At 33.4% G+C, this 14,749-nt stretch overlaps 1 protein-coding gene across 4 annotated transcripts in view; it reads left to right on the top strand.

Moving 5' to 3' along the window:
- The window catches only part of Spock3 (SPARC (osteonectin), cwcv and kazal like domains proteoglycan 3), a 355,249-nt gene that overhangs the window by 172,935 nt on the left and 167,565 nt on the right, over positions 1-14,749 (top strand). The gene's annotated exons all lie outside the window — the stretch shown is intronic.

Raw genomic sequence — 14,749 nt, forward strand, 5'->3', positions numbered from 1 at the left:
ATATCCATTGTATAAAAATAAAGACACTTTTTAGATGGTTTGATCAACATTAGTTAAAAAGATAATAGATGATAGGTAGATACATGAAGAATTTATAATAGGATAGTTTTTACAATTACAAATTAACATTGATTGTCCATGAGGTTAAATGTTTCTTTAGTTTTTTAAATTATTCATCTATGAATTTTTTTTGTTAATATATAAAGGATTCACTATTCTTTTTAAAATTAATTATACTAAAATGTGGTCATAGAAATTTAATAATAAGATAAATTTTATTGATCCTGAGACTTAAATTAAAATTATAGATGAGAATCATATTACATTCATTTCATCTACTATGAGGGTTTGTATGAGCACACAAGCAAATTTTCATTTACAGTGTCCATAATACATTAAATCTTACAGATATCATAGGAGTTGAGATAGATTACAAGTGTTATGAAAATTCTACCAAATATGAAATTCGAGACACTGAGGTACAGTATGGTCCTGTGTAGTTTTACAATAATCATAGATGACAAGCTGTGCTATAGTTCTCAGATTTTACCTATGATGAAAACAAGGCAGAGAGAATTTACACATTTTATGTGTCAGGTTTGGCCAGTTACTGGCTGCCACAGTTTAACAATTTTTAATCAATACGATGCACCATTATCTGCAACTTTTTAACATTTATTAGATTATTTTACAATCAGTAGTCTGTTTCATTTAAATAATAATCTCTGAATAGATATTCTCTACTGTATAGTACTTCAACACATTTGAACACCCTACTTTATTTATTTATTTATTTTCCAGATTTTATCCCACACACTCCAGTTGGCCCTCAGAATCTTCCATATCCCATACTTCCTCCCTACTCCCCTGTCTTCATGAGGATGCCCCCATCCACCACTCCTCACCCCACCTGACCTCTAAACTCTCTGAAGCTTCAAATCTCTTGAAGGTTAGGTACATCTTTTCTGATTGAACAAAGACCAAGCTGTCCTCCCCTGTATATGTGTTTGGGGCCTCATATCAATTGGTGTATGCTGCCTGATTGGTGGTCTAGTGTTTGAGAGATCTCAGGGGTCCAGATTAATTGAAACTGCTGGTCCTCCTACAGGATCACCTTACTCCTCAGCTTCTTTCAGCCTTTCTCTAATTCAACCACAGGCTCAGCAGCTTCTGTCCATGGGTTGGGTACAATTATCTGCATCTGACCCTTTAAGCTGCTTGTTAGGTCTTCCAGAGTGTGCTCATGCTAGGTGCCATTTTGTGAGCAATCCATAGCCTCAATAATAGTATTAGGTCTTGGGACCTCCCCTAGAGCTGGATCTCACTTTGGGCCTGTCACAGCACCTTCTTTTCCACAGACTCCTCTCCACTTCCATTCCTGTAGTTCTTTCAAATAGTAACAATTTTGGGTAAGAGTTTTGACTGTGGGCTGGCAACCCCCTCCCTCATTTAGTGCCCTATATTCCTATGGGAGGGAATATAAGTTCCCTCTCCCTAATATCAGACATTTCATCTAAAGTGCCTTCCTTTGAGTCCTGAGTGTCTTTCACCTCCCAGGTCTCTGTTGTATTCTGGAGGGTCCCCCCAACCTCCTACCTACCAAGGTTACCTATTTCCATTCTTTCTGCAGACTAAATGGTATTCAGTGTTTTTCCCTCACTCAATACCAGACCAGGTTCTCCTCTTTCCCCACCAAACCCCATCCAAGTTCTCTCCCAGGTCCCTCCCTCCCTCCTCACTTGTGATTGCTTTCTTCTCTATCCCAAATTGAACTGAGGAGTCCTCACTTGGGCCCTTCAGTTTCTTGATCTTTTTGAGTTCTGTGGACTGTATCTTAGGTATTCTGTACTTCTTTTTGGGTAATATCCACCTTTTAGTGAGTACATAACGTGCATGTCCTTATTGGGTCTGAGTTACTGCACTCAAGATGAAATTTTCTAGTTCTGTCCATTTGCCTGCAAAACGCAGGATGTCCTTGTTCTTCAGACCTGAGTAGTATTCCATTATGTAAATGAACCACATTTTCTGTATCCATTCTTCTATTTTGGGACATCTGAGTTGTTTCCAGCTTTTGGCTATCACAAATAAGGCCGCTATGAACATAGTGGAATGTGTGCTCCTGTGGCATGGTAGGGTATCTTTTGGGTATATTCCCAAGAGTGGTATTGTTGAGTCTTCAGGTAGATTTATTGCCAATTTTCTGAGGAGCCTCCAGACTTATTTCTAGAGTGGTTGTACCAGTGAGCAATACTACCAACAATGGAGGAATGTTCCTCTTTTTCCACATCCTCTTTAACATGTGTTATCACCTGAGGTTTTGATCTTTGCCATTCGGATTGGTGTAAGGTAGAATCTCAGGGTCATTTTGATTTGTATTTCACTGATTACTAAAGACTTTGAACATTTCTTTAGATGCTTCTCAGCCATTCGAGGTTCCTGTTGTGAATTCTTGGTTTAATTCTGTACGCCATTCTTTGATTGGGTTGTTTGTTTTTTGGTGATTAACTTCTTGAGTTCTTTATATATTTTGAATATTAGCCCTCTATTAGATGTAAGGTTAGTGAAAACTTTTTCCCAGTCTGTAGGTTGCCGCTTTGTCTTATTGACTATGTCCCTTGCCTTACAGAAGCTTTCCAGTTTCATGGGGTCCTATTTATCAATTCTTGATCTTAGAGCATGAGACATTGGAGTTCTATCTAGGAAATTACCCTGTTTACCAATGAGTTCAAGTGAGAGGATTGTCTCTTAAAATATCCACAAATGTGTTTTGTTTATAATAAATCTAAACATTTTCAAAGGCAGTCAATCAAAATTGAACATTGTAGAGTAGCCTTCTCCTACAGTCTCATAGAGATTTCTAAGTCTTTGAATGTGCCATATGGATTATATATGCCATTGTAATCTGCTTTATTTTTACATATTAAAAAGTCAAGTTAGTATGTCTATCATCTATACTATCCTTTCTTTTTTAAAAACAATTATACTATGTTTTGATACAATGTGTTCTGATTATGGTTTGCCTTCCTCTCTGTTTCCACAGATCTGACACATCTTCCCACATATCCAACTTCATGCCTTATTTCTCTCTCTCTTTAAAAAACAAAAGTTCCCCAAATTCCATAATTTAAATCACTTCTTCCATACATCTCCAGGATTATTAGTACAAGATAAGAAGATTTAATAAGAGGAACTGACTGTGGAAAAAAATATATTTAGATCTTATACCTATAACAAAATGTGTATAATTTGCTCACTCTTATTCTTATAATCCATTATTTATAAAGCAGTTAGCATTTCATGGACAATAAGGAACTTAATTAGTGTTTTACCTATTTCTGGTTTTGGTTAATCTTTTCATCCAGGGAATATTTCTTCATCTTTTCTCTCTAGGTAGTCAATTATATTTCTTAGCATGCCAGAGAATTTAATATTATCATTTTTAATACTCTGATTTCCTATAAGCAATTGAAATGATTATTATTATAATTCAGTTAATGAATTCATCTTACTTTAATCATGACTTCAAACATATAAAGCCAACATTTCTGTTTTAAAATTATCATTTTAAAGTATAAAATGTTTTGGCACAGATACTGTTATCTACTGGTTATGCATTGTCCAAGATACAATAATGTTTCTGGGTAAAATCATTAAGAATTAGAGTATATAAATTTTTTAATTTCTAGAAAACCTATCTTCTTATATATGACTGATGCAGATAAATAATCAGGAAATATAGAGTGGTGTGGTGTCATATCTCAGTGAAAATAATCTTTCTCTCTACAGTTTTCTATTTTGTCTTCCTTATTTCCTTGAAAAATGTTTTAAATACCTATAAAAGCATATTTTCTATGGGGCTAGATCTATTTCTAAATATGAACAGTAGTTTCCTTATTACTATATTTTTTATTCATACTGTTATTCTGATATATGTATGCATATAAATGAAGCATATAATTCATATAAATCAGCATTTACTTATATACAAATAAAGTTATCTATGGCATAAAAGATCTCAGTTTCATTCAGTAGGAAAGACTTCCTTCTGGAACCTTCTGTCAACCATCTTCTCCATATTTTAGTAATTTTGCCTGCTAACATTTACATCATTATTTTAACCACAAGCCTGAAAAATAATAGCTCTGACATCTTCATAAGGTCATATTATGAGTTTTTACATATTAAATTACAATAGGACTTTTCTCACTAAAGAGTCTATATGGAGAAGCTATGAATGTAATAGAAAATACAAGATGTGGGGTAATGAAAATGAAATTGAAGTGGAAGTTGACTACCTACTAAAAAACAGGAACAGTACTAGAAGATCTAATAGAAGTAGCTAATGCAGAATATCTGTGCATGCTCTTTCTCTACTATGGACCATGTATACAGACTTTATGAGGTAACCAACTGCTTAAAAACAAAAATAAAAAAAATCTAAAACAGAAACAAAAACAATACAAACAATAACAACCAACTGCATTTGAGGCCTGTTCCCTGGGAGGGTACATGTTTCTAGTAATATAAGCCTGGTCAAATTCAGTGTCTGGAGAAGTTACAGACCCTAATGGGAACATTGCTGAATAGTCATGTAGTCAACCTTTCCTCCATGTACTTTTGTTTCTATAGGAAGGCTAGTGCTGTTCTGAAGCTTGGCTTAAGGAGCTTCCTTTTGCAGTGAATAATAGTCAAAAATCCAAAAATAAATCCAAAAAATAAATTTGATTACTAGAATTAACATATAAAACATTATCCTATAGACACCATCAATCCATTTTATGAATGAAAAATACTAATAAGATAGCTCCATTTTTTTTGCGTTTTACCCCATTAATTAATTAATTGATTGATTCACTTTATATCTTCATGGCTGCCTCCCTCCAATTCTCCTCTTCACACAGTCCCTTCCTTCATTCCCCCTCCTCCTCTGAGACGATGGAGGCCCCTACTTAAGTATCCCTTTAACCTGGCACATCATGTTTTTACAGCACTGGGTGTATCTTCTCTCACTGAGGACAGACAATGCAGCACAGCCAGGGGAACAGATTCTACAGGCAGGCAACAGCTTTAAGGACAGCTCCCAGTACAGGTTTTGGGACCCACGTGAAGATGGAGCTGCAGATCTACTACATATGTGCAAGGGAGGGCCATATGCTCTTTGGTTGGTGGCTCAGCCTCTGAGAGCACCCAAAGGTAGTTGGCTCTATAGGTCTTTGTATGGAGTTACTGTCTCCTTTGGTGACCTCAATTGTTGCCTAAACTCTGCCAGAAGAGTCCTGTACCTATTCCAATGTTTGGCCATAGGTCTCTGCATCTGTTTCAGTAAGACACCTACATTTTGAACAGGCCGTAGTAGCATGCATTTTCTGTCTTAATAAAATAGCATTGAAGCTATCAATTATTTTGAGAGCTGTATTAATAATAGAAGAAGTGACTTAGGAATGTGATGGACTTGTAGTAATCTTCTTATACAATTATATCCTGTAAAATTAGAGGACAAAGATAGGTGGCAGAAAGAACATAGGGCTTGATATGAGTATGAAATAATGTTTTCTATAATTGCAATTATAAAGCATGACAGGGTCCAAAACCCACATGCTCACTCTAAACTGCCTTTATCTTTTCTCTGTTGTAAAACTATATTTCCCCAGATGTAAGAACTACTAGTACAAGTTTCTAGATATTTATAGAAATTGATTCTGGATGATGGAACTTTTCTAAACTTAATCCAATTTTATCTGTTATAAAGACTTTACTAAAACCTAGATGCATGTTGTATTATCTTAATAATAAAATAATCAATCAATGTTAAAATTAAAATAGAAATCACATATATTTTTCAGGAAGAATCTTTCCTCTTTTATTTGTGAATTAATTGATTTGGATCTATGCTGTTTATGTAAATGAATAGGTTCTATTCTTCAGAGTAAACTTTATTTAAATATACATTCCAAAAATATAAGAATGAACTACAATTTATCAATCAATAAGCAAGATGATAAGGATGAAGGCCAAGAATATCAATATCTAATTACTTCATCACAGATCATTTACTTAGAAATTTGTAGGCTCTTTATATTTCCACATGTTGCTTGATGGATCTTCATTTGATAGATTATATAACAAATATAGTTATTAAGTAAGTGCTGGTGGATTAAGCTTAGACCTGGATTTAAAGCCCCAGTATGTGCCACCTTAGTTAAAAACTGGCTTATCTAGAGACATACTGTAGTGAGGATTCTGAAATTTTTATTTTTCTAAAAAACACAAAAATATTTTAAGAGTATGTTTTGTGTTAATCGCAGGTATGGAGATATGGGGCTGTCTTGGAATTCTCTATAGCAGCTGATTAAAAATTGCCTTGTACTCTAGCATTGGAGTAGTTTTGTCAGATCCAGATGTGATTCTGTAACATTTGGAATACCGGGAGCTTTTCAGAGTATATATAAGTGCTATGCCCCCAAGAGGTGGGGTGTGTGGCTGTTGGTTGTTCAGGCGGTTGTTTCTCTTTGTTAGTACTTGTGCTCAAAAAATGCAAGAAGGAAATTAGATTCAGAGATCTAGATCTCTATCTTTTCCCTTCTGTCCTTGGTCCTTCTTTCTTCATCTATAGGGGGTAAGGGTATAATGAAGAAAAGGTGAGAAAACAAGAATCCACAAAGTAGTAAAGACCAGCTACAAGCAAGGAAGAAACAAGAAGAAAGACATTAGATTCAGAGATCTCTATCTCTTTTTTCCCTCTATCCTTCTTTCTCTCCTATCTAGTGAAGAAGGGTGAAATCTGGATCATAAATGATGGAAATAAGAAGAACCCACAAAGTACCAAAAACAAGCTACAACATACAATTCTAAATTCATTAATGTTTCTGAGACTAAAAGCTAGCTCTTCTATACCACAGATTTTTTTCATCCATAAGGACCAATCGCTATGGATGATTATTCTAATTCTTTTTAGACAATCCCCAATTTCTGATGAATGTGTCAACTTTTCTTGCTACTTCTGTAATATGCTTTTTTATAAATCTCTAGTTTATAATTCATAAGATTCATAAATTACCACCTTCCTTTTGTGTGGGATGAAGTTATCTGTGTGCTCACTAAAGAAATAGAAGTCATTGGGTTGTTTCCTTTCTGACATTGAGTTCACTAATTTTCAAGCCTATTGGTTTAATTGATGAACATGAAATATATCAGCATCTGCTTTTTTTTCTTGTTCTCATGATTTAATAATGAGAACTAGCCATCCTCATCATTCTTCTTATAAATCCCTAGTACCATATTATGTTCTGGACTCTAAAATGATCATTTCTTCTCTGGTTTAAGAATTATTGTTTTGTTTTATATCTTCAGGCTTCTATACATACTACCTAATTTCTTTAATTCTATAAATGAATTCAAGATTACAAAATGATAATTAAATAGTAAGCACATAAAATCTGTATGTTCAAATGCATAAAATGAAATTGATAATGAAAATAAAATATCCAAAGCAAATTTCCAGAGATTCAGAATTGTCTTTAAGGGATGTATAGAAGTCCACTGGCATGGATAGACTCTTGATCTAAGAAGTCCACTGGCATGGATAGACTCTTGATCTAAGAAGTCCACTGGCATGGATAGACTCTTGATCTAAGCTCATGGCTCTTGTGTGGCTATCTAGCTATATGCTTTCTTTTTTTTTTTTAACTAGCAAGGTCTTTATAATTTTAAAATGCAACTGTGTGTATCTTTTTCTCTTTGTTGCTGCCCTAGAAACTCATTATATTTGCAGGTATATCTTTTTATTAAAGCAGTCATTTTACATTAATGACTAATTTTCTGACCAGATACCCTACCCACAAAAGCCTAGACACTATAGAGTCTTTCTGTAACCCAACAGTTTGTTCTACTGGATTTGCTTGCTCAGCAGCATGTGGGCATTTTTCAGAGAAAGCAGTGAAACATTTTATACATAAGTTTCCTATGGTGTTGTGTTGCCCATTTCATCACCTGGTCTATGGTTCTTATCTTTAAATTCTGCTATATTTATTAATTCATATATCACCCATCAATAAAGACATAGTGATAATATTAACAATGAGTCAATTATTCATATAGTCACACAGGTTGGAGTTATGAAAACGAAAAGGCTACCAATTTTGTCTATTTTTTGATAAAAATCAAAGAAGTAATTGATCCATAAAACAATTTAAGAAGTTGATAACTATCAAACAAGTATTTATCCAACTGAAGAAAGCTGCACCATAATGGTTGAAGAACCTTTCTCATAATCCATACTATAGATCATTCCATTTAAATATAATAGTTGATGTCTATGCATGTTGATGTTCCACTATGGTACATTGAGAGATTTCACTTGTTTTCTTTTTGTCTGGACAGTTTCAGTTTGCAAGCATTTTGAAAGGATCTTTTATTTTGTTGTTTGTTTCTATGTTCATTTCTTCTTCTCAGGGCTTCCTGTATATTTATTTCAAAGAATCTTCAGAACTTGTTAGAAGGTAGTTTGAGTCCAAGGCACCTTTTTTGAATTAAATAAATTGTACTACATAGAAATAAAATAAAATTGTCAATCACAATAAATATTATCATCAAGACTACTCCAGATCCTAAGGAATATCTTTTTGATTATTTGGACAATCTCCAGGCAATATTCTGAATATCTCCTCTATAAAAATTGTATGTTTTTTCTTCCAAATGAAATTCAATTCACTTATAAAGGCCATCTCATAAATTAAAATGTATATCATTGATTATAAAGATAAATAATTCTCCTCTAGAATATATGTATTCGTACAATTGTTACTTTTAATGCAACATTAATAAGAATATTACATGTATTTAAAAATTAGTAGCTAATCATGTAGAAAAAGAAAGCCTTGGTGGTAAGCTGGGGAAAACAAAGAACTGTAAAGTATTTTAAAGGAAAAAGGGATTATATACACCACGCAACACAACCTCTCTATCCATGTAAAAGGGCCCTTTTTTGTTACATTTAACCTGATTTCTTCTAGTGGCATATTAGGAATCTGTCACTGTTTATTGAGGGATACATTTGATCTCATGAATTTTTAATATAGAGTATGTTAAAAACAAATGCTTAATAATATTTAATATAATGTATTTTACATTTATTGATTTAATAAAATCACTTGACAAAGTCAGAAATTGACTGCATATTTCATTCCTGCAGATAACATAGGCAACTCATCTTAAAATTCAAGTATATAGGTTTATTAAATAATGTTGTTAATGTTTTCTTATTAGAATGTATTTTGAAAAACTGAAAGAAAACAATACAGTAGAAAATTTTAACAAAAATAGTTCTTGTGGTAATATATTTCTATTCTGCTCATTGAAATCAAATGTGCTTTGCAGATGTGCTGTTTAGGGCTAAGCATCATTCAGTCTCATCTCATTGGTTATTTCTTGAATTCTGTATTGCTATCTACTGCAAATAGAAACTTCTGATGAGATTTGAAAGATGCACCAATGTATGGGAATACAAATAAATCATTAGAAATTCATTTCTACTTTGTGAGATTAGCAGAATCTATTTTTTCTCTTCTTTTCTTGGATATTTTCTTTATTTATATCCCCTTTCCCGGTTTCTCCTCAGGAAATCCCTTATCCTATCCCCCTTCCCCTGGTTCTATGAGAGTGCTCCCTCGCCCAACCATCTACTCCTGCCTCTCTGCCTAGGCATTCCCTTACACTAAGGCATCAGTTCTTTACAGGACCAAGGGCCTCTCTTCTCATTGATGCCCAACAAGGCCATCCTCTGCTACATATGCGGCTCGTGCCATAGGTCACTATATGTGTACTCTTTGGTTGGTGGTTTAGTTTCTGGGAGCTCTGTGGTGTCTGATTGGTTGATGTTGTTGTTCTTCCTGTGGGGTTGCAAACCCTTTCAGCTCCTTCTTCAGTCCTTTTCTAACTCCTCCACGGGGAATCCTGTGCTTAGTCCAATGGTTGGCTACGAGCATCCGCCTCTGTGCAGAATCTATTCTAAGTATCACTCTGATCATCCCAAGGTCTCTGCATCAGTAATTGTAAGTGTGCTAGATCCATTATTGGTTTTTGAGGTATGAAGGAATTTTAGTTCAAAACAAGTGATCACAAGCATATTTACCTCAGCTATATATCCATTATGAACAATATAGTACCCTAACAGCTGAGATCATATGTTGTTCCCAGCACCATACATTATCCAATTGGTACAGTCTTTCTCTTATTTTCCCAATAAATTATTACTGTTGCTTATATTTTTTAGAGTTTTCATTATCTGTAATCAACTTCTGCTTCTGATTTCCCAGTGTCCTATGATGGGATAAATCTCCAGAATCCTCCAACTAATATATAACAAAATAAATAAATAATAGTGTGTAAATAAAATGTCTACAGAATATAAGAACTCATCTATCTTTATAATGTATAACCAGAGTTGATACTACTAATATGTTTCTTGGCTCTATATTAGAGAGAATTTTCTTAAGATATTCTTGATGGTAGACAAAGGTTGAAACCTTTAATCAATATTCACTTCCTCTGTTACAATAAGAGATGTGTCCTTTGTTCTAGAAGAGTCAATGGAGATTTCTAAGCCCTTTGAATTATGGATGGACTATACATAAAAGCCTATGTTACTGACAGAAATCTAAAATCTTTGTGTAAATGCATTTGCAGTTTTGCCAGGAAAGATGAAATTGATGTAATGTTATTCAAATTCAAGTCTCTGTTACATCCTCCATAAGAAGAAGTGTTGGCAGCCTTCCCAGCTAATGGATTCTTTCTACAAAAATGTCAATGACTATCAGATTCTGACTTTCTTATCAATGGGACAATCACTTTAGAAGCGTGGGGTTTAAATGTCTTACTGTAGAGTATTCATTCAGACAGATCTCATTCCAAATCTGTCCAAATGACCTTGGAAATATTTTTTAGCTTGGAAACATGAGTATTCATTATTAAATCATGTCACATGTAATTATGGAAGCAATAGACAAAATGTCTCTAACATGTCTTAACATGATTGTAATTTTAAAGATTGGCACAAAAAGTACTATCATCCTAGAGATTCTCCAAATGTGGATTTTATTAGAAGTTCCATCTCTTCTCCACTCAATAGACATCATGAGCTTTTAAAGTATTCAGTGAGCATTTTCTTAAATATTTTACTACCTCTTTTATTTTTGAGATTATAATGTAATTATATCATTCTCCACTTCCATGTCCATGACCTCAATTTTTTCATTAACTGTTATTAAGTGCATATTTGTATTTGTAAGTATGTATGTATTCATGAATATACATTTTTCAGTCTGTATAACGTTACTTTTATGTAAGTTTTCAGGACTAATCATTTGGTATTGGACAGCGAACATGTGGACTCTTCCCCAAGGAAGAGTCCTTCTCCCACTCTTAGGCTTATTACTTACCTTTAGTTCTTAGTATAGTGCTATGCCTTATAGGTTTTCCTTTTAGCATGTTTATTATTGTTGACCTGGGTTGGCTCATGTTTATTCAGTATTTTTCATGCTTTTATCTAAATTTCGCACTTGAAATTATATATGAATTAGTTTGAGTTAATTTTAGCTCCATCTATAGAACTTCAAAATAAGTCATTCATAGTCCTATATCTTACAAAAAAGCTTTCATAATATAAACATTCTCAGGTTATATGTTATGAGAATTAACATAAGGTAAAATATTTTGTGTAAAATTATATGGAGAACAAATGGAAGTAATCTTGCGCTATCTAGCTCTGTTGATAATTTAAAAAAATTTAAAATAAAAATTTTGCTTAAATTTTTTTCTGCTTCTTAGATTGTTTCAATTAGAAATATTGCTATATGTTTGGTTCTCAGTTAATATTTTAGAAATACTAAAAAGAGTAAGTGTTCAACATTAATTTCATAATAATTAAAAAATATGTAATAGATATATTTTAATAACAAACATGGCAATTTGCTAAGATTTAGGACATGTTAACTTTCTAAAATATCAGATAGAAAAATAGAAAAGTAAGAGATGAAAAAAATTGACTTGCAGCAATGATTTTAACATCTAAACTAAAAAAAAATATCTTACTAATCCATTTCTCCAGTGAATACTACTGAACAAATCTCTTTTTCATTAATAATTCTGGGCAATAAAGGAACAAAGAGGTTTATTTTTATGAAGGAAAATAAAATAAAGAAAGAAGATAGCATTGTTAGCATGGGAAGCACTGAGATGAGCCAAGTCCAGTTAGAACAGACAAGGATGGCTAAGCAAAGAGATTTAAATCCCAACAATGACAGAAAACTATATAGAAAACGCTAAGGCCCACAGCAGAGTCTGTGCTCCAACTATAGCCATACTTACTAAGTTTAAGCACCTAAGCCAGAAATCTGATAAGATTGCTTAGGATAGACAAATATGGAAATAAAATAACTGATCAAAATGATCTAGATAGAAGATGGTAATAGCAGCTAAGGTGGAGAAAAGGGAGATACATTCTGGGCATATAGCCCCCAGAATTTGCTAAAAGGCTGCTGGGAAATTATCTGTGCTTCCAAATATTGTGTTTAGATGTAGAGGAATTTTAATTGAGAAACATGACTGTTCTGCAAGAGATCATATGTAAAGACCTAGGTCTGTGTAATTCAATAGACTGCAGACATATCACACACCTTTACTTTCTCTGGCTGCAATACAGACACACCCTTAATATACACCTTTAAGGTAAAAATTATAGAAGGAAGCAGCCATGTTTGAAAGTAACTAATTGAGAGGTAGGCAATGTAACGAATCAGAAAAAGATTTGACAGAATGAGTTAGGGATAAGATGTGCCCAACTCAGGAGAATAGGATGGGAAAGAGAAGCTATTTAAGAACAGTATAGGGAGAAAGCCAGTCAATTGGGAATCAGTACACTGAAGTTCAGTTCAGATTGGACATGTTCAGTCTGGAGGAGTTCAGTTTAGTGCAACTCATTTGAATACAGTTATGGTCAGTTCAATCCGAAGCAGTTCAGTCCCGGAGTTCAGAGGCAGTCTTTCCAAGCCGAGCACTTCAGCAAGAAGTCAAGAGAAACCAAATTGAGAGTGTTCAACAGTAAGCCTCTACATGGAAATTTCACACGGCAGATAAAAGTACATTTACACTTAGGTAATCAAAATTACCACTTAGTGGACTAGGAATAATATCTAGGGAGAAATTATACTTTATTATTTTTACATTTGGTTAGTTGGAGGGTTCCTTCCCGGAAAAGCTAAGTATTTTATATGGAGGCCAAATCCAAGTCCATATGCAGAGGTATTAAGATTGAGATGTCTTTGTATGAGGACACAATTCTGATTTTCAGTTTCAAGGGCTATCGTATTTGGGGAATTACATCCCCAAATATGCATGTAGACATATAGCTATATAATTAGAACAGCATCATGTAGTAATAATAATAATTAAAGGAAAAATAGTTCATGAATTGAAGAAGAATGTGGGAGACATAAGAAGTATTACAATGCATATATGTAATTTTAAAACTAATTTTAAAATGTATACATTTTATGTAATATAAAGATTTAACTAAAATGTTTCCTTGGGGTTGGTGAATTTGCATAGAGCATAAGTATGCTGTAAAGCATGATGATCTGGGTTCAATTCAAGGAACCTACATGGTGGAAAGAGAAAAACAACTCCAGAAAATTGTCCTTTGACTTCATAAATATATCATGGCACACACACATACACACACACACACACACACACACACACTCACTCACACACTCACTCACACACACAAAATAAGTTAAATAAAAAAGCAAGAAAAATGTATCTTGTAACAGTGTTTACCATAGCCACTTAGAGTAGCTTGTATTTTCATTATAGTATTATTTTTCTCTCTTTTAATTTTTAGTTATAATTAAATCAATAATGATAAAGCCACACATGTCTGAGGGAAAATCTATTTGAATGAATCCCATCTACAAAGAGAAGAAAAGCAATATCCAGCCTATTTCCTAACAAAAATATTTTCCCTTATCAAGTTACTAAACACAGTGTGAAAGCCATACATTTTCTAGTGGCAACAATGTATAATAAAGTAGATCATTATCTTCTATTTAATGTTAACACATTTTGTAATCTATTATCACTCATACATTACTTATATTGTTATAGGTATAAGTTATGCATTCAATCTACCATATAACTTATATAGTAATAAGATATACTAATATTAGCTCCTTTATTGATAGGTGATAATTAAATACAAAAACTCATATGTAGTATCTTCAAAATAAATACTTTCAAGACAATATTGAAATTTATCTGAAAAAAATAGCATGAATTACACATATAATTAAATTATGAAAAAATTGTCCTACATAGGTTAAAATGCTATTACTGTAATATGCTTGCTCAACCTAAGGGCCTTCCCTGTCAAATCATTGCTTCCATTTGTTTTCCCTTCAGAGTGTTTAAGCAGTGGCTGATGGTCCTTTGATTTGTTCATCTCTTTTTCTGGTGTACTTGTCTACATGGAGATGACTTGAGACCCAGTTTATTGAATCTGCCATCATATGCTATTTAGAATGCCATCATTCAACACTGTAACACCATTGTTCTGAAGACCAGATGGAGCATTTAAGTTTCTTATTGGAGATTTTCATCAGATTCATTATTGTGATTTGTGGTCTTGTTCAGAACACTTAATCATCCTTATACAGCAAGGGCTTCGGAAGCTACTAGAGCCTTTCTATTTTGATGA

Source organism: Mastomys coucha, unplaced genomic scaffold, assembly GCF_008632895.1.
Source record: "Mastomys coucha isolate ucsf_1 unplaced genomic scaffold, UCSF_Mcou_1 pScaffold22, whole genome shotgun sequence".
Lineage (NCBI taxonomy): Eukaryota > Metazoa > Chordata > Mammalia > Rodentia > Muridae > Mastomys > Mastomys coucha.